Source organism: Protopterus annectens, chromosome 2.part2, assembly GCF_019279795.1.
Source record: "Protopterus annectens isolate FY-2018-M chromosome 2.part2, PAN1.0, whole genome shotgun sequence".
Lineage (NCBI taxonomy): Eukaryota > Metazoa > Chordata > Ceratodontiformes > Protopteridae > Protopterus > Protopterus annectens.
The window spans coordinates 185533622-185557351 of record NC_056730.1 but is presented as its reverse complement, the minus strand read 5'-3'; the positions used below and the strand labels follow the sequence as shown (position 1 = coordinate 185557351).

The 23730-nt window shown below is 42.9% G+C and overlaps 1 protein-coding gene across 3 annotated transcripts in view; it reads right to left on the bottom strand.

The window, feature by feature from the left end:
• PHF3 (PHD finger protein 3) overlaps positions 1-23730 on the bottom strand; it is a 2404159-nt gene that overhangs the window by 1169637 nt on the left and 1210792 nt on the right. The gene's annotated exons all lie outside the window — the stretch shown is intronic.

Genomic DNA, 23730 nt, shown 5'->3' with positions numbered 1-23730 from the left:
GTTACAACTGAGGGAAAGAGTAACACTGTAACAAAGGAAGAGAAGAAGGGAAGGAATACAGCAACAGTTATCAGTAAGACATCTACCCTTATGGTAAGTTTTTACACAACTATGACATGTCCTGACTGAATTCACTGTTGAAGTATTCTTAACATATGGGTGATTCCCAGAGCTAAAGGAAGTAGAGAAAGGATGGTTCACTAATGGAGAGATGAGCTGTCAAGGAGCTCAGAAAGGAAAGACTTAGCAAAGGCAGCTCTGGATCTGGAAAAAAGCATTACGCTTGTAGTGTTTGGTGAAGGTGAGCACAGAGGACCAGGCGGTAGCTTCCAGGAAGGACTTGGCATAAACACCTTTGTGGAAAGCACCGAAGAGGACACTGCCTGAGCACTGTGTGCTTTTGTGCAGGAAGGAAAAGATTTACCATAATGTTTTTTGGCAGAAAGAGATTGCCTTCAATATACACAGTGCAGTAGTTTGCTTTGAGACTGGCTGGCTCAGCTTGAAATCCATGAAGGCAACAAATTGTTGGTCAGTTTTTCTGATAGTTTTGTTTTGTCCAAGTAAAGCCTCAGCTGCCTGTGAATGTCTAGAGTGTAGGTTTCTTTCATCCCCATCCAGGGGATTGGGAAAAAAGAAGACAGGTTAATAGACAGACTGAGGGATAGTTCATTCACTACCTTAGGCATGAAAGAATGCTGGGCCCAAAGAGTCATCCTGTCCCAGTGGAAAATGAGAAAAAATGGAACAGCCATAAGTACCTGAAGTTCAGACACTCTATGTGCAGAGGTAAGAGCCAACAGAAGGATAGTTTTCCAGGTGCAGAATTGTAGAGTGGAAGATGATGCTGGCTCGAATGGGGCAATGTAATTTTTTCCATCTTGAGATCCCAGGAAGCAGAAACAGGTTTTCTTGGCAGTTTAAGACATAAGGCTCACCTCAAGAAAAGTTTGATCTCAACCCTGGATATAACAGGAGGGTCAAAAGCCAAGTAGGCACTGATGGCAGACAGATGGGCTTTAATGGAAGAGTAAGCCAAACCAGACTGTAATAGTTAACACAAAAATGGCAGCAGCGGGACCACAGCAACACTGTTTTTATTACAAATAGAGTGTGAGCGCTTTCATCGGTGAAATCCACCAACTTCATCAGACAAATAAAACCACATATTGTTACAGCTTAAGTACTTTTAAACAGCCATACCAATTAAACAATTAAAACCATTTTTTTAAAAAATTAGAGATATTCCCAAAATTATTACAACAAAGAACGCCAAAGTGGGAATGAAAACTGCATTACTTATACTGTAAAATACATTATGTATAACAAAATGGTGCCTGACTGTTTTAAAGACCTTTCTGTTCACGGTCCATTAGTGAGGGTCCTCCAGGGACCTGCTTAAGGAGTCCACCAGCACATTATCTTGGGAGGGAATGGATGTGGCTGTCAAAGTCATGTTCATTTCTGGCTACATGCCATGTCTCCTGTGCTAGCTTGCAAAGAGGATAACACTTTGTACCCCCATTTGTTTACATACCTCATAACTATGGTGTGTCAGGGTACACCAAGAGTGTGTCTGATTTCCATATATAGTAGAAAATATGTGCTCCTTCAGGACATAAGAGCACAATTTCTCCTGCACTCGGTGAGATCCTGTCAAATCTCCCATGCCCTGTCTGAGGAATCAGTGTGAAGAACCTGGCTGGGATGGAAGGAAGACCCGGGTTGAACGTAATCTGTTTCTCCCACCAGAGCAGCTCCTTTTTGAAGCAAGGATGTAGGACAGAGATCAGGGTATCCAGGGATGAAAATATAGAGACCACACAGACTTCAGGTATCACTGAATTTTTCTTCATGTGTAGTCTGGTCAGAGGAAGCATTGAGATGGTAGCTGCCATGAAACCCAAAGCCCTGAAGATCGCCCTTGCTATGTAGTGACACTGAGGAGAGGTGTTGGAAGTAGCTGACCAGACTGTGATTTTTTCCAGAGAATGAAAGGCATGTATTATCTGTATGTCTGGTCTGCAACCCAGAAAAACTAGATCCTGAGTGGGTGTGAGATGGGATCTTTTTGAAACTACTGGTTGCCAGTATTGTCAAGAGATTTACTGTGTAATGTACATGAGTAAGGATGATATCCACAAAGACAGCTTGGATCAGAAAGTCATCCAAGTAAGGGAACATCTGAATTTCCTGAGGGTAAGCCACTACTGCAGCTATTCACTTTGCAAAATCTCTTGGTGCTGCAGAAAGACCAAAGGGCAAAGCAGTAAATTGAAAATGTGAAGAGTCAGAAAAGGATATGAGGTATTTTCTGCAAGATAGTACAATGAGAATGTGAACATATGCATCCTTTTAGGTCTAGAGATACCAGGAAGCCATGAGGAAGGCTAAAATGCAGAACAGTGGAGAGGGAGAGCATTTTGAAAGAAGGGAGTTTCAGGGGAAAACGTTTACAAGAGAGAGATCCAGAATGCATCTCCACTGTCCTCCTTTCTTTGCTACCAGAAAGATTCTGGAATAGAAACTTTTTCTAATGAAGAACATTGGCACTCTTTCTATGGTGTCCTGATCAGTTACTAAGTCCTGAATAAGAAGGTCGAGCAATGGAAGCTGGTTGACAGATGGAAAAGGTATGCTCTTTAGGGATGTAATTCTTTCCCAAGTCACGGCATACCCTTCTATGATGACAGTCAGAGTCCATTTGTCTGTAGTTACCATTCCCCGAAAGGAGTGACACTGAAAAAGTGTTTTGGACAAAGGAGTACAGGGGCTGAGTAGAGGGGAGAGAGAGTTGGGAAGGTAGTTTAAGATTTCTGCTTCCAAAGGGAAGCCTCCTCAAAGGAGATTCCTTTTGTGGTCTGTCTGGAAATCTTTTTCTTTGTGTTTCTCTTTGTGAGTGGACCTAGGGTCCCTCAACAAAAAAAGTAGACTTGGCTGGTTAATTTCTATGGTATCTAAGGAATGTGGAAAGTACAACTTGTCTACAGTCTTTCATAATCTTGCGTTGCTCTTTTATGGCTTTTTAGAGACTTGCCAGCCTGTGAACCAAACAAGAGATCTTTATCTAAGGCTGAATCTAGTATTTTAACACTTGAAGCCCGCAGAGATGGGCTGACTGCATAGCCACGTATACTGTCTGATGACAGAGTCGTGACAGCAGCCTGGAGGAGGCTTCCACAGCATCATAACTGCATTTTATGCTGTGTCTGACTATTTGTGTAGCCTGACACAGTAAAGTCTACATTTGCTAAGTTAAATCCACTGACTGTAGGTCTGACAAACATTTGCTCGACTGTAATTTATAAAGCAAATACTTGGTAATTTGGGTCTGGTAGTTAATAGCTCTGACAGCTATTAGGTGATGTGTAGATCTTCTTTTCCCACCTATCCACAGCCCTACTAACCTTGTCAGTGGGAATGACATAAGCACTGGGAAGCAGTTTAGATGACTTGTTCAAGAAAAACACACTGCAGCAGGGTCAGTCACAGAATTCTTATACAGGTATTTAAAGTCATCAAGTATCTTAAAGAACCTGTCTGGTCTTTTAGGTGCTGGTGGTTCAGACTCAATAGCTGAAGATAGAATAGAAGGCATCCTGATATGCCTCTAGGACTGGAGAAGGAGCTGTTGTGCCCATTTCCAGAAGGCTACAATCTCTCTTCTGTACATCAGAGATCTGCTTTGATTGCCATTCAAACTGCCTCATCATGTTTTGAATAGTTTCAACAAAAGAGGCCTCTTCAACAGGAGAATCTGGAGAAAGTGAGTCCCCTTCATCCGAAAGAGGCTGAATTTGTACAATGCATTTGTGAGGAGTAATCCAGAGAATAATCAGAGTCTACATCTTATTCCTCCTGAGAGGAAGAAGAATCTTGAGTATGTACCTGTGAGGCCTGAGGGAGCTGGGTTACAAAATAAGGAGAATTCAGGGCCATCATCATCAACCCCCCTTTTTTTCCATTTTCTACATGGGGTTGGAGTGTTGTGTTAACTGTTGCCATCTTTCTCAATTCAATGCCACACTCCTACCTTCTTCGACACTCATGCCTGACTGTCACAGGTCTTCTCTCAAGCAATCTACCCACCTCTTTGCTGGACCCCCTCGTTTCCTCTTACATTCTTCCTGTCTGTCCCAAATCTTCTTCACCAGATTCTCTTCTGCTTTTCAGCATGTGTCCAAACGACCGTAATCTGTTGTCCTTCATCAATTCTGCAACTGGAGCTACTTTGGCTTTTGCTCTTATGTCCTCATTTCTTTGTCTGCCCCACAGTGTGTATCCTACCATCCTTCTCAGGCACGTCATTTACATCATCTCTAGCTTCGTCATCTGCTTTGCCTTTACTGACAGGTTTCTGTACCATACAGTAGAACTGGTTGCACCACTGTTTTGTTCACCTTACTTTTCAGTTTCTTTGGCATTCTTCTGTCACACACAACACCTGACACTCTGTGCCAGTTGGCTGCAGCCCCTCTGATTCTAGCTTTGACCTATTCATTCAAACTTCCCTTCTCCTCAACCATCCCTCCCAGACACTTGAAGCTATTAACCTGTTCCACTTTGTTCCCTTCTATCTCAACTCTCATCTTCTTCTGACTTCCCCAATTTGCTGCCATTACCACTGTCTTATCTGTACTTAGTTTCATCCCATCTGCCTTCAGTTTTGCATTCCATTCCCCTATCCTTTGCTGCAGTTCTTGCGCAGAGTCTGCCTCTAATGCCACACTGTCTGCATACAGCAACTCTGTGGTTGATCTGTCCCCTCCATCCTGTTTGCTGATGTAGTCCATCACCAGCATGAACAGCAGTGGGCTCAGAGCTAAACTTTGGTGCGCAACCACTCCCACTGGGAATCCCTCTGTGAGACTGCACACTGTTCATACTTGAGTCATTAGGTCCTTGTACATAGCCTGCACTAATTCTACTAATGTTTCTAGCACTTCACACCACTGTAGTACTGTCCAAATCAGCTTTCTTAGGACCTTGTCATATGTTTTCTCCAAGTCTAGGAATGCCCAGTTGCACTCTTTCCTCATCTCTAGCTTCTTATCAACTATCTGTTTTACTGCAAACATAGGGTCAGTTGTACTGCATCCTAACTTGAGTCAGAAACTGCTCATCTCCCATTTTACTTTCTACTGCTCTGTGAATCAATTTATCAATAACCCTCTCCAGAACTTTCAAGCAATGTGATAAGAGTTTGATGCCTCTGTACTGCCCACAGTTGTGGATGTCCCCTTTGTTCTTGTAAACTGGCATAAGTATGCTTATTCTCCAGTCATCTCGGACACGCCTTTCTCTCCATACTGATGCGAGTACACTCAGGAGCCATTTTCCCCCTAGCTCACCCATCATCTTTTATCATATCTGCTGTAACTTCATCAGAGCCTACTGCTTTTTCTAACTTTATTTTCCTAAGCGTTATTCTTACTTTTTCTAGGGTGGGCTCCTCTTCTTCTCTCACAGTAGACTGTATGTGGGGCAGTGCAGCTTCTGTGAGGTTTTCTTCATTCAGAAGCTACTGGACGTACTCCCTCCATCTGCCTTTGGTGTCCTGTGGACCGGTGAGCAGGCTGTTGCTGGCATCCCTTATGAAGGGTATCTGACTATCTTTGTTACCTTTCTGTCTTTGCCTTGTAACCTGATACAGTTTCTTTGTGCCACCTACTGAGTCACTTTCCAGAAGCTGGTAGAGTGCCTCTGATACCCTGTTCTTTTGCAACCCCTTTCTTAGTTTCTTTGTTAGCCACCCTGTAGTCCTTCCTAGCCTGGTCCATCTTTTCTATCTCCAACTTTTTTCTGCACTCCTTCTTTCTTTTGATGACTTCTTGGACTTCTGCATTTCACCACTTATTTCCACACCTGGCATGGCCACATATCTACTCTGCAGTCCTCACATATGCTGTTTTACCAGCACCTATTTCCTCCTCCTCTTACAGTGCTAGAGCCCTGAGTAATTCCTTGAACTGTTGTACTTTCTCTCCAGGCAGCTTCCAGGTTTTCAGCCTGGTCAATGTTGACATTAGAGCCTTCTCTGACCACTGCTTGCAGCTGACTGTGGCAACCAGTGGTTTATGCTGCAGACCAACTGTTTCACTGGGGATGACTTTGCAATCATTCATTATACCCCAGTGCCCTTTCCATACTAGGAGGAAGTCTACCTGAGTTACATGCTGGTCACTCTTGTATGTGATCTTGTGACTGTCTCTCTTTCTGAACTATGTGTTGTCTACTATCAAGCCATCTGGCAGAGAGAACTCTAGAATGGCCTCTTTATTTCTGCTGCCCCACCCATGTGGACCCAGACAGTCCTCATACCCTGTTTTGTCTGTCCCGATATGTGCATTCAAGTCATCCATTATCAACTCAACTTGTCCTGCTTTATCTAGTAGGTCCTGCAACTGCTGTCTGAATGCACACTTTTTTCTCACTATCACAACCCTGGTGTGGGGCATAGTCTGAGATTATGAACACTGCTCTATCTTTACACTACAGTCTGATTGCCATGAGTCTAAGTCACTAATTCTGATGACATCCCTCAATGCCTTCTGAAGCCTCTCTCTCTTACTCACCACAATTCGCACACCATTTCTAAACTGCCCTCCTCCTGACTGGTACAATCTGGATCCAAGCCAAGTGGCTTTGCTGCACTACTCTTCCATCTTGGATCCTGACCAGCCTGTCATACACTTCCAAACTGCATCATGTCAGTGAACCTACACTGAGTGTAGCAATTCTCACTTCATGTTTGGTTTTACGTCCAGCTTTCTCTCAACAGAGCTCTTCCAGGTAACCCAGGCTGAGCAACTGGACACCAGCTGGCCAGTTGCTTACTAGCTCATGGGGGCTGAGCTTTATGACAAGCACACACTGGCCAATCACAGTATGTACACCCCTCCCACAATCAGCATGGATCCCTGACGTAGGTCAGAGTAGGTCGGGTTGTCAATCCACTTATCCCAGGCAAATACCCATGCTCATTTTGTGACATCGGTTAACATGACTGAATCACCAAGAGCCACATTTTATACTGCTGAGTGGCTAGCCCTGCCATGGCTTACAATCCGTGATTTGTGTTTTCCTATCTTGAAGATACTGTGCACCACAGTAGATGCCCAAAACAGTTAGTCTATACAACTCTTTCTCCTATAAGGCACCACGTAGAGTCTGTGTTGTTACCCACAGTTCCATTTATTTCTAAGTTTGAGATAGAAACCCTTGGCATGCTTTTCAGAAGTGGAAGGATCCCCAGAGAGAAACAGGGGGAGAATGCAAACTCCAAACAGGCATTGGCGAGAGGTCAGGATTGAACCTTGTACCTTGTGCATGGGAGGCGAACACCTTAACCATTATGCCAACTGGTCTCCTATTCAGGGCCATGACAGCTTTAAATAAGCCCTTGGAAAAGTCAATACACTTTTTTTTCCTTAGAATCTGTAAGGGAGGTCACATAACTAGTTTTCTGTTTTTTCTTTTTAGGATGATGTTCGTCTGAGCAAGACTTGGAGGTTCAGACCCCTGGCATACTTCAATCAGAATACCTGGAAACTCTTCTCAGACTAGGATTTTAAGGGCTCTGTGGACCCCAAAAATGACTGAGCATGGTTCTTTCGAGGTATCCACACTCTATAAGGTTTCAGGAGCCATAACTGCCTCCTCCTGGGTCTTGGTAGTGGGCACATGAGAGGATATCTGCTGTACCACAGATTCTGCAAACTCGGTGGGTATGTCTGACTCAGAAATACTAGAATACGAATCATCTCGGGGTCTCCTGAGCTCCTTTTTTGTAAGAAGGGTGACAATGGGTGCTGGGAATTCCTCCATCTTTACTTGGGCCACGCATTTTAGACTCTGTATCTCAAGGAAAGCCTCGACCTAAGGATTTCTGGAACAAACAACTGGAAGACAAAGCAGGATTTGTAGTCACTTTCCAGACCTAAACTAAAATCGGCACTTAGTGTCCAAGTCCTTGTATGGAATCTGCCTACCACACTCACACTTACCCCTCCTAGCTGATATTTAGCAAAAGTTTTTAAACATGATCCAAAGTACAAAAAAAGGAAGGTTCCCCAACAGGGCACTTATCTAAAAAACGAACAAGGGAAGCAACAGTGCTGATGACCTAAAGTAGATCAGTCCAACGGCTGCATGATTGTGTTCAGGCTGGCAGTGAGACAGTCTAAGGAACTCATGTATACGTCCAAATATATGTCTAACACATACAATCTGAGGTCACACATCAGATGTATGCCCACAGGAAGGTAAAGCTTTGATACCACAGCTAGAAGTTAGTAGACGAAAACCTGAAGTCAAGAATACTGTAACAGTGAATTCAGTCAGGACATCTCGTCCCGAACTAATCCAAGATATAAGTAACCAAATCTAAAATCTATCCTGCTAGTAATTACAGTTGTGTACACTTACCATAAATGTAGGTGTTTTGAGTGTATTCACTGTTGCAGTCATCACCTGTGGGTTATACCTACTGTGGTAGCCATTGGCCGGCCCGAATACCATTGTCAATGTTTTTCTGCGTCGGCTGCTGTCGCTTGCTGCCTGACGTCAGGGCATCAGTGCTATAAAGGAAGGCAGCCGATGCCATTACATCAGTTTTTCTTGCCCTAACCAGTCAGAGGCCCAAGTAAATATGGAAAGGTGATCCTGGTGGCTAAAAGCCACTGTTATAAACTTATGTCTCCCTAAATAAAGAAGATACAAGGGGGGAAGGAGGGCAGGAAACCAGGACTGCAAAAGTAAATACACTCGAACATCTACATTTATAGTAAGTGTACAAAACTGTACATCGGTCTGGAGCAAGAAAAAAGTTTCCCTAACGGGGTACTTTGCTTTAATGAAGACTTTGGATCTGAAATTCGTCTGTGAAAATCTCAGGAGTTGGCCGACCGGCACTTGCGAACTGCTTTTGCTTCGGGCACCGCGCGGGAAGAAAGACTGAAGAAAATGGTGTCGGCTGTATCTTTTATACCTCTGGCGCACTGACGTCAGGGAGGAGGCGACAGCAACCGACGCAGGACCTAGACTTTGGAATTCGGGCTGACTACGGGTAGCCTGCCAGCAGGATAAACCAAGAGTAATGACTGCAACAGTGAAACATGATGAACATCTGTACTATGTTCTTCGTGTATCACTGTTGCAGTCATCAACTGTGGGAGAATTCCCAAAGCTGAGGAGAGGGGTGGTAGGATTAGTAAGAGACCCAGGAATGGGTCAGCATGCCCTGCAGAACGGCAGAGGCAAACCCTGCCCTAGCCTTAGAAAACAGAGGTAAGTGGTAATGCTTGGTAAAGGTATGGACAGAAGTCCAGGTGGCAGCTTCCAGGATGTCCCTGGTGGGAACTCCTCTAAGGAATGCTGTGGAGGTGGAGGCTGTCCTAGTGGAATGGGTTCGAACAGACTTGGGGGGAGGGTTCCCATGCAATCTGTAGCAGAAATGGATACAGTGTGATATTCATTTTGAAATGGTTTGTTTGGAAATGGGTTTCCCCTCTGCCCCTGGGGCAAAGCTGACAAGTAGTTGGTCTGTTTTCCTGAAGGATTTAGTATGGTCCAGATAGTATCTGAGCTGTCTGTGCACGTCTAGTGAGTGCAGAATTCTTTCCCCCTTGTTTTGAGGGTTAGGAAAGAAGGTGGGTACATGTATGGCCTGGTTGAGAGCTACATTTGATACCACCTTGGGCATAAAGGAGGGATTAGCCCTCAGGGAGACCCTGTCTGCATGGAAGATGATGAAGGGCTCAATGGCCATCAGTGCCTGAAGTTCTGAAACCATTCTGGCTAAGGTGATAGCTAGGAAAAAAGCAGTCTTCCAGGAGAGGTATATTAGTTCTGCTGAAGCAGCAGGTTTGAAGAGTGGCAAAAGTTAGTTTTTCCAAAACATAATTCAGATCCCAGGCTGGAGTGGGTGGCCTTCTAGGAGGTCTGATATGAGAAGCCCCTCAGAAGAACTGTTTAATCAAAGGATGGGAGAACAGGAGCTGATCTGTATCAACATGAGCTGATATGGCTGAGGCGTGGATTTTAATAGAGGAGAAGGAGAGGCAACTATTAAGTAGCTCCACTAGGTAGGCCAGGCTAAGAGGGATGGAAAGTTGTGAAGTATTGCCCCCTTTGGACTGACTCCAAGAGCAGAATCTTTTCCATTTTCCTGCGTAAGATTTTCTGGTGCTGGGCCTTCTGGCCTTTGTGATAATGTCTAGGACCTGTTTGGTTAACAGGGGCCCCTTGTTTGCCTTTAGAGTATTAGCCATGCTGATAGCTTGAGAGTCTGCAAGTGTGGGTGCAGCATTCCCCTTCCCCCAGCTGAGTTAAGACGTCTGAGATCAGGGGAAGTTGCCTGGAAGGCTGTAAGGTCAGGCTGCACAGTAAGGGGTACAAATGTTGTCTGGGCCAATCTGGAACAATGAGGATGGCCTTTGGTCTCTCCTCCCTTATTCTGATCAGTAACCTGGGAATAAGAGGGAGATGAGGGAAAGCGTACACAAAGAGGGTGTTCCAGGGGAAGGTCAAGGCATCCACCCTTCCACGCTAGCTGGTGATACTCCCTGGTACAGACTTTTTTCAGCTGATGGTTGAGGCTCGAAGCAAAGAGATCCACCTATGGAGTCCCCCACGCCTGAGTGATTTGTAAAAAGATTTCTCTGTGGAGCTGCCATTCGTGGGGGTCCAGTAAGTTTCTGTTTAAGTGGTCTGCCAGGGTGTTGTTGATCCCTGGTAGGTATTGGGCTATTAAGTGTAATCCCATGGAAGAGGCTGTCAGACAGAGGTTCATGGCTAGCCAGCACAAAGGGTAAGATTGGGTCCCCCCTTGTTTGTTGATGTACCACATTACTGTGGTGTTGTCTGTTTTGATAAGGAGAACCCCTGGCTTGAGATGGGGTTTGAAAGACGTCAGGGCCTTTTGTACTGGCATCATTTCCTTCTGGTTGATGTGCAAGGAAAGGTGCTGGGCATCTCAACGACCTTGTGTGCACCTGCCTTCTAGGTGAGCACCCCAAGCTATGCCTGAGGCGTCAGTGGTAATGGTCTGCTCGGTTGGGCGGAGGGTGAAAGAAAGATCCTTGTTCTGGGCATAGGCCCCTGCCCAACAGAGAAACTCGACCTTTATACAGGAGATCAGTGGGAGAGAGGTCTCTAGAGGTTGAAAGTGCTAACACCAAAGGTTCTTTAGGTACCACTGAAGTTTTCTCATGTGTAGCCTGGCCAGAGGAATTAGAAGGATGCAAGATGCCATGTACCTCAGGGCTTGAAGGAGCTTCCTTGCAGTGAGGTGACTTCTAGAAGCCAGCTGGGTAAAACAGAATGGTAGGAAGCTCTGCTTTTCTGGGGATAGGAAGGCCATTTGGGATGCTGTGTCCAGCAGTGGTCTCAAGAAACTGATCTTCCTGGAGGGTGTTTGCTTTGATTTCTTCTTGTTGATGGTGTACCCTAAGGAAGTTAGCAGGGTTTTGACAAAGAGGAGGCCCCTGAGGAGCTTTTCTTTGCAATCTGCCTGAATGAGGCAGTCATCCAGATAAGGGTAGTAAATGTGTATATTTTTCTGTCTGCAAAAGGCTATGGCCAGGGCTAAGCATTTGGAGAATATCCTGGGAGCAGTAGATAAGCCAAATGGTAGCACAGAGAACTGAAAGTGTTGTGAGCCTGCTCTGAAGCAAACAAATTTCCTGCAGGATTCGCTTATGGGAATGTGGAGGTAGGCATCTTTTAGATCTAGGGTAATTAACCAGGCATTTTTTGTCAGCATAGGCAGCAGCTGCTAAAAAGTTAGCCTTTTGAATTTACGGACCACCAGGAAGGTGCTCAGAATGGATAGAACCAGGATGGGGTGTCAAGAGCCCACTTTTCTGGGAACAAGGAATAGTCTGGAATAAAAGCCTTTGCCTGTTTGAACTGAGGGGACAGGTTCTACTGCCCCTTGGGATATGAGGGTTTGGACTTGTTGCAATGCCTCTGCCTACTGATTTGGAGGTACGTCTGGGTACCCTTTTGGAATTGGGAGTTTGTTGTAGGAGAATTTGTATCCCTGAAAAATGATCTTTAAGACCCACTGGTCCTTTGTTACAGAAAGCCAATGTTCTTTGCAGAGGGAGAGCCTTCCTCCTAGTTTTTGGTGAGTGAAAAGAGGGCGGGGGGAGAGGGAGTCATTGAGAGTTTTTGCCATATACGGATGGCTTAGAACTCCCTGCTTTTGGAGTGGAAGTGGTCCACTGTTTGGTTCTCTGCTGTCCCTGGGACAGGAGTCTGTGTGGTCTGTCCCAGCAGCTCAACTTGCCTCAGTTTGCTAGGTGCAGGAAAGGACCAGTGTTTTGAGGGAAAATTCATACTGAGCCTAGGAGGTTGTACCTGAAGGAAATCTTTTACTGTTTTCATAGATTTTGCTTTGTCTTCCATTTTTAAGCATCTCTTCTGCTTTTACTCCAAATAAGCGGTCATTATCCAAGGGTGCATCAAGTAATTTAGATTTGACATGATCAAGGAGAGGTTGTTTCTTCAACCATGCATGTCTCCTAATGACAGATCCCGACACTGCTGCCCTGCTTGAGGCTTCTAGGGTGTCATATCCCGAGTGTAATGAGTGTTTCACCACTTGACAAGTACAGTGCAGTAAATCTGCAAACTCTTTTGAATTGGCACAGTCAGGAAAGGTTGAAATATTTTGTTTTAATAGTTCCAAAGTGTGGTGTTGATATTTTAACATGTGGAACTGACAGTTGAGTGCTCTGATAGCTAAGGTTGCAGAGGTGTATACTTTTTTACCCCATCTGTCCAGAGCTCTGAAGTCCTTGTCAGAAGGAATAGGATTCTTTGCAGAACTAGCCTTAGCTCCTTTTGGTCCCTGTGTAATGACCTATGGGTTTACAGCAGGACTTTTGTACTGGTGTTTGTGAGAATCTGGTACTCTGTAATACCTAACAGTCCTAAAGAAAGCCTCTGCAAGTAAGGCGTCTGCAGGGTCCTAAAACACTATTGTAAACCAAATTTATGATCAGCAAACTGTGGAGGAAATAAAATATTTAAAGTGTATCAAACAGACCGGTTTCGGCTTGTATATAACACAAAGCCTTTATCAATGTGAAAAAAACATAAAAAATACACCCCATTTATAGTGTGTCATCAATCCTAAAGCCAATCACAGACTGGTGTGGTGTCTTGAGTCAATCAGGGTATTAACTGTAACCACTCCCACTGCCTTCTCTTTTCCCCCACCCCCCTCTTTCCTCAAACAGGTTAAACTGCTACAATTCAGTACAGGCATCATTTTCAAATCTAGGTGCTTAGGATTTCCCTCTCTCTTCCCCCCTTGGCTGACCTGGTGTGACTTTGTGTAAGTTTCTTCATTGTACGGATCTTTTACTGTTTTTTGTGTAACTGAATGACCTGCTGCTAAATTCTGATTCTGCACAGACTGCTCTATTTTTTTTCAGAGGCTCTATAAGTAGCTAGTGACTTTACTGAATTTCTGTGGTAATATTTGTGTTTAAACTGAACCTGTACCTAGAGAAAGTGTATAATCAGAGCTCCTCCTTGCTGCATGTGTTTTTTACTGTTTAAATTGCACACACACATTGAAGAAGTGCTTTTATGACTTGAATAACTTGGGCTAGCTATACCTGAAGTGCTTTTACTGGCAATTTTCTAGTTGTACAATTGTGAATAATTGATTTAGTTTTTCTGGTATATCTTTAAAATCTGGCAAGTGTTTATTTTCTGAATTGCTCTCTTGCTTAGGTTTCTTAGCTATAAATCTTAGTTCGTTCATAAGTATGCTACTTTACCCCCCCACCAAACCTTTCTGAATGCATTATTATATAATAACTGCCTGTTGTTGTCTTCATGCTTATCCTAGAATTTCTGCTTTTCTCTTTTCCTAGCTGAACTCTACAGTTCCCTACAAATCGGTGTCTACAGGACTGCAATCAGTTGTTTTCAACATTTAAACAGAGTAGGTTACACAAAAAGCATTTGTTAAGCTTTCACTTACAGTGCTTTGTAATTAAGCAGGTCACCATATTGGTCAGCCATGGGGCTCTTTGTTTCTACTTGAGTGGTTGCCTCCTTCCCCTGTAACTGCAGTAAATTGACTCTTACATTAGAGCTGTAATACTTACCTTATAGCTTTAGGACACCTTAGGAAACCTTGTAAACTGCAATAGCCCTGCTACGTTTGCCCTCGCTACGCTTGGGCTCTCTTCGCTCCCCTCCCTGCCCCCAATTCCCTCCCGCCCCCAGTACCTCTAAATTTATAGTACTATAGCCACTCCCCCACTTTCTAGATCCTATCTGCTTTCATCTGGGATAATTCCACCCACCCCTATTCTACTACCTACATTTAATAGCACCTATTAGCTTTCATCTGGCATTCTCCCATCCCCCCTTCCAGTACCTTTACCTCACCACTCTATCTTCTGGTGTTGCATCACCAGGTAAAACAGTTCCTTCACTCACTAGCTGAATCACATATAATGATATACTCCTCTTTACTACCCCTCTTGTTCACACCATACCTCCTTACCTTGTATGAAAACCAGTTTCTTCACGGGATTTCAGGTCCCAAAGTGCCATACTATCACCCCAGCTGTAAATCCTTCCACCTTCAACCATACTTACAGTACCAGATCCTATCCAACATCTTGTTCAGTCTATCAACATCTCAACCCCAGGCACATTAGCTCTAGATCCAAACACCACCACAAACTAATAAACAAATTCCTGAAGTTCATCACCAAGTATAGACTCAACCTAATACTTGGTGGTGATATTCACCCCAACCCTGGCCCACTCACTTCAGATACACATAGCCCCTCTACTTGTAATCTAAGCTACAAACCTACAATTTATAGGCCAACTAACTCTCTCCTAGTCTGTCATCTCAATATTAGAAGCATTAATAACAAGGTACATGAATTGCAGGCACTTCTGGATGTCCACTCCCCTGAGATTCTCTGTTTATCTGAAACCTGGTTAAAACCTAACACTAAAGACAATGAAGTGTTACCACCTGGGTACAACATACACAGGCTGGATCGTGCTTCGAGGAAGGGGGGTGGGGTAGCTGTACTCTATAAATCTGAGTTGAATGTCACCATGTAATACAACCTCCTCAGATTAATAACTCTGAGATTCTTGCCACCAAATTGCAACTTAATAAAAATAAATGCATTAATATCATCTGTATGTACATTCCCCCAGGTAACAATATATCTACATTTGAAGATATCCTGCACTGGTTATCATGTCACTACCCCCAAGAAACCCTACTACGTGGAGACTTTAACATAGACTGGGGCACCTGTTCCTTAGAATCCCCAACCACCCATATTAACCTGCATGCATTTACACAAATCATATCCACCCCTACCAGGATAGGTAAACCCAACCAAAAAGAAAGTATACTTGACTGGGTACTCATAAACAGTCACCCCCAACTGTACACCTCTGGTACCCTCCTTAATGGCCTAAGCGAGCACCTTCTCACATATGTAATTAAGCACAAAACCATTAATTCCCAACAACCCTTACTCAGAAAGGTTAGAAACAAAAAAAACTTTGACCCTGCCAAATTCCAACAAGAACTAAACTCATGTAATTGGTCTATTCTAAAACACCTCCCCTTAGAGGAAGCAGTAGCATACTTTAACAACAAATTCCTTGAGATCCTTGATTTGCATGCACCTGTTCGTTCAAAGAGAACCAAGGCAAAAACTGCACCATGGCTTTCTATAGAGTCTAAACTCAAAATTACCTTTAGAAACAAAGCATGGGCTTTATGGCGTTCTTCTAAAGACCCTCAAGATCACATTAAATACAGGCAATCCAGGAACGAAACCAAAAAAATCAATTTTACAAGACAAAAAACAATACTACTGTAATTTACAGACAGTAAATCAAAATAACCCTCAGAAGTTTTGGGCAGGTTTAAATAATCTACTACATCCTGGACAAACTTCAACCCCAATCCCTGCTGCTACTATTGATAAAACCCCTGAAGATGTTGCTGATAGTTTTAACCAATTCTTTACTGAGACAATTCAAGCCCTAGCTAGCCAACTACCTCCTAGCTCCCCTGGTCCTGGAAGTAGCATCCCTAGAAACCTACTTGCGTTCAGCTTCCAACCAGTCGCCACTTCACTTATCCGTACCTTGATCAAAAAATTAAAACCCACTACACTTTCTGCTGATCAACCCCCTGCCGAGTACCTACAAAAATCAGCTGATGCTATTGCTTACCCCGTCTCAATACTAATCAATCGAACCATAGTAGAAGCTAAAATTCCCACCATCTGGAAAATATCCTATGTAATCCCACTTCACAAAGGAGGCAGCTCAACTGAATTCTCCAATTATAGGCCAATAGCTATACTCTCTCCACGTGCAAAGATTATGGAAAAATGTATTCATAGACAATTCATGCACCACCTAATCCAAAATCGCCTTATGGCAGACACTCAGCATGGCTTCCGTCCTCATCACAGCACTACTTCAGCCCTCCTAGCCTTTACTAACACCATAAACCATAATCGCAACAATAATTATATATCCTCAGCCCTCTTTTTGGATCTTTCCAAGGCATTCGATATGGTTGATCACCAACTTTTAATCCACACCCTGCAAACATTCTGTCTAGATACTGGAGCACTCCAATGGTTTCAATCCTACCTGAATGGTCGACAGCAGGCTGTCCTCTGGCAGAACAAACTCTCTAACCTTCTACCTAACACCCTCAGAGTACCACAAGGCTCTATACTAGGGCCCTTGCTGTTCTCCATCTTCATTAACAACCTTTATACTGTCATCCCAAAAGTCAGCTGTATCCAATATGCTGATGACTCTACTCTGATTTGCTCAGCCACATCTCCAGTAGAGTTATGGTCAGCTACCCAGACCACCTTTAATACAATAGAAAACTGGCTTTCTGAACATCGCCTGATCCTAAATCCCCAAAAAACTAAAATGCTGTTATTTTGACCAACACGTAGGTCTACCGCTTTCACCTTTACCATAAAATCAAATGATGGCACAATAACCTCCCTGACCCATCTACAAAACTATTAGGTGTCATCATAGACAATAATCTCGAATTTGACCTACATGTTAACCAAACTATCAAAACCATCAATAAAAACTAGGGTCACTTTACAGAATAAAAGCCTTCCTAACCCCTCCAGCTAAAATTGCCATAGCTCGCTCTCACCTTCTTTCAACCCTTCTGTATGCATCCCTCTACTCTCGAATTTGAACAAGACTGTCCTTAACAAACTCTCAATTTGCTACAACCACATTGCCAGGTTTGCCACTGGGCTGCCTTTTAGGACACATCATTGCATCAATCTAAATCAGCTTGGTTGGCTTGAACTACCTAGCCTAATCCAGTATAACCAACTGATTATGGCCTATAAAATCCTCTATAATCCGGACAATACTCCTGCACTTAAAAATATTATCACCCCTATAACAATCCTAGACCGCTTGATCCTCTAACAAACTACTAATTCAGACTAGCAAAATTAATAACACAGCCGGTGATTCTCTCTTTGCAAACTCTGTAAGTAGATCCTGGAACTCACTTCCAGCTGATATTACCTTACTTTCCACCTTAGGTCAATTTAAAACTAGACTCAAACAACATTTGTCACTTAACTGGCTATGTCAATGTATCAAGCCTGGCTAACTCGAATGTGTAAAAATCTGTTAACCAGTTTACTGTGTAATTTAATTTAATCCTGACTTGTGCTCAGGACTAACTTTAACCTGTGGAACTTGTTTAACTTGCTTACTTATGTAATCTCTGTAAATAATCTGTTTGTAATATGTAATGCTGGTATTATGTAATGCTGTATCTGCTTACCCTTGGAGCTTTTCTCCCCGGGCCTCCGCTGAAAATGGACATGCATCCAGTCGGACTATCCCGGTCAACAAATGTAAAATAAAATAAATAAATAAATGTTCATTTAACCCAGGTGCAAAAAGCCCTCCTAGATTAATTAGCCATTTTTTTCTCCTTGACATTGAGCAATTCATGCCATCCAGTTTTATTTGGTTGCAAACCAATAATTTTATCTATAATTGCAAATTGGAAGCTTGCTGTCTTGTGATTTAAAGTGTGCTTATAAAGAGCGTTAGTGTCGCGCTGATTCCTAATTTCACTCATATGCTCAGAAATTCTATGCCTCACCACCCTGGACGTTTGTCCAACATAGAAGGCTGAACATAGACACGTTGCTAAATAAACAACCCATTCCGATCTACAGTTGGCAAAAAAAGGAATCTCGAATACCATGCTAGTATTCTTGCTACTGAAGCAATGGACACAGCTAGATTTGGATTTGGAATTTTTTCTGATTGATCATTTCAGCGGGCTTTGTTTGAACCTAGGCTGTTATTTGTCCAACATTTTCTAACCAGGTTTGATATTGTCCCTATATACTGATTGACTTATTATAAAGTTTAAAGTTAAGTCTTAGTGTGAAATTATTGATACAAATAGTGGACTCAAACTGGAACTGATTAATGGACACAGTAAGGTTTGATATATATGTCTTTATTAAAGCACTATTGTCTTAAAATAGTTTTCTACATTGGCTGGTCCTTGTCAGTATACTACACCAGGTTTGATATTGACCCCGTCTATACGATTGGGCAAAACTTCTCCACCCTATAGAATGGATATTTCTAATCTAATTAAGGGGTTGTCTTCAGACAGGGATGACATTTCTGTTTTTGGTATTGGGAATGAACTAGCTCAGAGCAGGGTGCATCTGGTGTTAAAATTAATGATACCTGTGTGAAGGGCTTTTTGCCACACTAACAAAACATATGAGATCAATGACGAATAACGTGTGGCATTATAAGCCATTCAAAGCCTATACGGCTAAAGGAATAACACCTAGGGGCTTGAGAGTTAGGATTCAGCCTATGGTCAGTGGCCCAGACGAATTGCTTTATCAGCAATGGAAGGAAGTCCAACATACAGCTACTATGCATTTTGTAGAAATTTTATGTGGGTTCTATGACAGAACCACTGATGCTGAAATGGGTGCCATCAATGAGATGACTGGACATATTAAAGAATTTGAGGGACAGCAAAATTACTCAGTTTGTCTCAATAAGCTAAACATGGAACTGACAATTTGGAAACTCAACTGCGTGATAGGAAAAAGTTTCTCAAGGCATGTTTTGGATTATGAACAAGGGGATCCCTTCTCTAGAAATAAAGAGAAACATGTTAGATTTACTAATAAATATCCCATTAGTAGAAAACGTCCAAGGTCTATCCTTAAGAGGACTGGGGCATCTGATACATCAGGTGATGACTCCTCTTCGGGGCCGGACAATGAGACCCTCTCTTCCACGGGCTCACTAGCACAGAAATGTAGAAACTCCAACGATTCTATGCAGTTAAACTTAGAAGGAGGGGGGGGGGTAGGAAACATAGGAAATTTAGAGAACATAGAGGGTTTGCTTCGCAAATTTATACAGAAGTAAAAAATGATTGTGCGTTAAATATTTCTTCCTATCCCCTTCTCCTCTGTAGAGAGGAATATTCTAAATAATTTAACATACATTCCGGGGTTTTTTGTATCTGAAGAATCTTTTGCAAAAGATGTTGATTTTTGTCGAATTCTCAATTTCAGATTGTTTTTTCAGTCGGATGCAGAATCATGTGTTGAAGAACAGTTTAGATACCATAAGTCCTCTTTTGTTCCGTCCATGAATCACAATGTATTATTATTTCAAAATTCTACTTTAAAGGATCAGCACCTTCAATCTGGTTCTTTTCAGGCTAAATCCAGTAATGTTACCAAACAGGAGATGTCAGTTATTTCTAAGTTGGCTGAAAACCATAACATTGTGATTCTAAGGGTGGAAAAAGGAGGAGCTGTGGTTGTACAAAATTGGGATCAATATAATTTGGAAGCAAATAAGCAATTGAATGATCATAGCTACTATCTAAAACTGGATTATAATCCCACAAAGCTTTTTCAAAAACAAATTTATGACTTCCTCACATTAGCTGTGGAGGAAGGAATCATTACTGATAGGATAAAAAAAACCTCACAATTGTTGACCCCAGGGACCAATATATTTATTTCCTGCCCAAAATTCACAAAAAATTATATTGTCCTCCTGGTAGACAGATTGTCGCTGGAAGGGGCTCTCTGACGGAGACTCTGTCGCAATATCTGACCAAATATTTGAAACCTTTGTTTGTGTGGGTTAGATACCACAGAATTCTTACAGGTCATCTCGGAAATGCAACTTGAACCTGGTTGGTGGCTTTGTACATTAGATGTTAAAGCTCAATACACAAATATCCCACACTGGGCAGGTCTTGAAGCCCTTGAATACTGGCTATATAGGTGAGAACTGTACCGACCAGGTTTTATTACCCTTCTTCTTGGTTTGGCTGAGCATGTATTAACTAAAAATGTGTTTTTCTATCGTGAAGCATGCTTCTTACAGATTAAAGGGACAGCAATGGGTGCCTCGTTTGCCCCCATATAAGTGGATATTTTTATGGCGTATATTGAGGAACAAATTTTGTATGATCAATCTCATAATTTATATATTGATCAAACTGATATTTGGAGAAGATATCTGGATGATTGCTGGATGGTATGGAGGTCAGATGAGGAATATCTTGGGGAATTTGTTGAATATCTTAATGAAAATAAGTGGGGGATCGAATTCATGGTCAACTGCCACCAGGATAGGATTACTTTTCTGGATGTAATGGTTACCAGGGCCCCGGATAATACTCTCACCACTGAAGTATACAGAAAATTCCCCGAATATAACTCCCTGCTCCATGCCTCCAGTTATCATCCTCCTCATATATGCAAAAATATCCCTAAATCTCAGTATATGAGGGTAAAACGTATATGCTCAGCCGAAGATTCATATTTGCATTTCCGAGATGACCTAACCAACAGGTTTAAGAAAAGGGGTTATCCAACAGGACATATCACACAAGCACTGAATGTGGTTAATGAGATGAACAGGGATGAACTCCTGCAATATAAACAGAAGGATTCTGGCACCAGAGTAAAACTTAGGTTTGTGACAACATATGGGCGGAACACAGGGGCGCTTATTGATAGTGTTTGTCGGAATTGGAATATTCTCATGGCAGAAAATAAATTATCCAAGTTCCTTGGGGATAGGTGCAGTTTCTTATACAGAAATAGGAGAAATTTAGCATCACATTTTAATCACTGCAAACACAGTTGTCTTATACCTAGGGAGAAAAAAACAAAGTACCATCAAAGGTGGGATTGTTAAGGGGAGCCACCCATGTCGGCACTGTAGGCATTGCTGTAGAATGCTGAAAACTATGTGCTTCAGTAGCAGGAATACTAGCATGGTATTCAAGATTCCTTTTTTTGCCAACTGTAGCTCGGAATGGGTTGTTTATTTAGCAACGTGTCAATGTTCAGCCTTCTATGTTGGACAAACGTTCAGGGCGGTGAGGCATAGAATTTCTGAGCATATGAGTGAAATTAGGAACCAGCGTGACACTAACGCTCTTTATAAACACACTTTAAATCACAAGACAGCAAGCTTCCAATTTACAATTATAGATAAAGTTATTGGTTTGCAACCAAATAAAACTGGATGGCATGAATTGCTCAATGTCAAGGAGAAAAAATGGATAATTAAACTAGGAGGGCTTTTTGCACCTGGGTTAAATGAACATCTGTGATTGGCTTTAGGATTGATGACACACTATAAATGGGGTGTATTTTTTATGTTTTTTTCACACTGATAAATACTCTGTAATACCGGTCAGGATTTCTGGGAGCAGGTGGGAGGGCGTCAGGTGCTAAGCTGGATTCATGGAAGACATCATCAACCACCGCTAAGATTGGGAGGGATGGCCAAGGGTCTGTGCTGGGGCAGGTCTAGAAACTCTCTTAGTCTTTTCTTAGACTGATGGAAGTCCTGGTATTCTCAGTGGAAATGTCCCCTGAGGGTGTGAAGGGTTTCCCCAAAGGAAAGATCTTCTGGTGGTGAGGCAGAAGGAATGGATTCCTCTGCATCTGAATCCTCATAAGCAGTCAGAGGTTGTTGTTCCTCTTCAAAATCTGAATAATCAGACTCCTCAGAATCGTGTTCTGTCAGTATTTCTGGAGAAAGGTCTCTTTTCCTTTTAGAAGTTGTGGCCTGACTACCCCTGATAAGGATGATAAAATCCTCCACCATTTTAAACATTTGAGCTTGGGGTAGTAGAGCAACTGGTGGCCACAGGTAGTTTTCCTAGGAATGGCCTTGCTTCTAGGCCTAAGAGTATACATTGGTCTGTAAGAAACAGTACTCGGTGGAAAAGACATAGTTCTTTGTCTAGATGTCTAGATTTGGTAGTGCGAAAAACTTCCTCGGAAGTCGGTGCCTGTGTCGCAGCTCCAGACCAACCAAGGCAGAGACAACCAAAGGCCCGGAGGACGACGAACATTTCTGTGGCATACCAGACTCTGAAAGGGTCTCAGTAGAGGCCTGCGAAGATATCGCATCGGGCATCAGGGGCTCCGAAGGCGCCTCACTGAATTCCGGAGAATTGACGACCTGTTTAGCGGAAAAGTCATCGGAAGGCTTAGCCTTGTGTGGTCTGTCTCTATATTTATCCTTATGTTTTTTTTGGAATGTCTACGGATTGTTGGCTGACGGACGCCATTTCAGAATGGGAAGACAGAAGACGAAAATATCTGGCTACAATAAGAGCTCTACGACGAATGGTTCTCGTGTTAAAGTGGGCACAGAACCGATAACGGGGGACATCGTGGTCTGGGCCTAAACAAGTGACGCAGTATGAACGAAGTCTCGGTGTGGTATTTGCTTTCCACAGGCGAGACAATTGTTAAATTTTTGGGACATCGGTTAGTACAAGAAAAAAGGATCCCCAATGGGGTACTTAGCTTTAGATTTTTTCAGCTGTAATTCAAACTCTAGTAGCGACCGACCTGCACACTTGCGAACTGCTTTTGCTACAGGCTCCAGGGCAATAAAGACTGATGTAATGGCAGCGGCTGCCTTCCTTTATAGCACTGACACTCTGATGTCAGGCAGCAAGCTACAGCAGCCGACGCAGAAAAACATTGACTCTGATATTTGGGCCGGCCAAGGGCTACCACAGCAGGGATAACCCACAGGTGATAACTGAAAAAGTGAAACAGGAAGAACATCTACATACAACAAGAGGGACTGTGGGCAAGTCCAGCTACTGCAACAGTGAAGAATTTGAACACCCACTGCTATGGAGAACTGCAACTTACACAACTGTATTTATGTTCATCACTCCCACTGCTACAGCAACCTATGGGTAGACTACCATAGCTTATACAACCAGGAGGAGGAAGGATAAGGGTCCAGGAGCCCATGGAGAATAGTCCTAGCAAAGACAGCTCCAGACCTAGAAAAATAATTCAATCTATACTGCTTTTTAAGTGTACGGATAGAGGGCCACACTGCTGCTGCTAGAATGCTTCTAAATTTGACCCCTTTCCAGTATGCCATCACAGAAGCTCTAGTGGAATGTGCCTTGAGACTGCCTGAAATGGATTTGCCACAAAGCATAATAGCAGAAGACAACCACCTGGAAATAGTTTGTTTAGTTCCAGAACAGGAAAAAACTGCTGCTTAGCCTTCTTGAAGAACTTAGTGCTGTCAAGACAGTACCAGAGTTGTCTATGCACATCCAGAGTGTGTAAATCTATT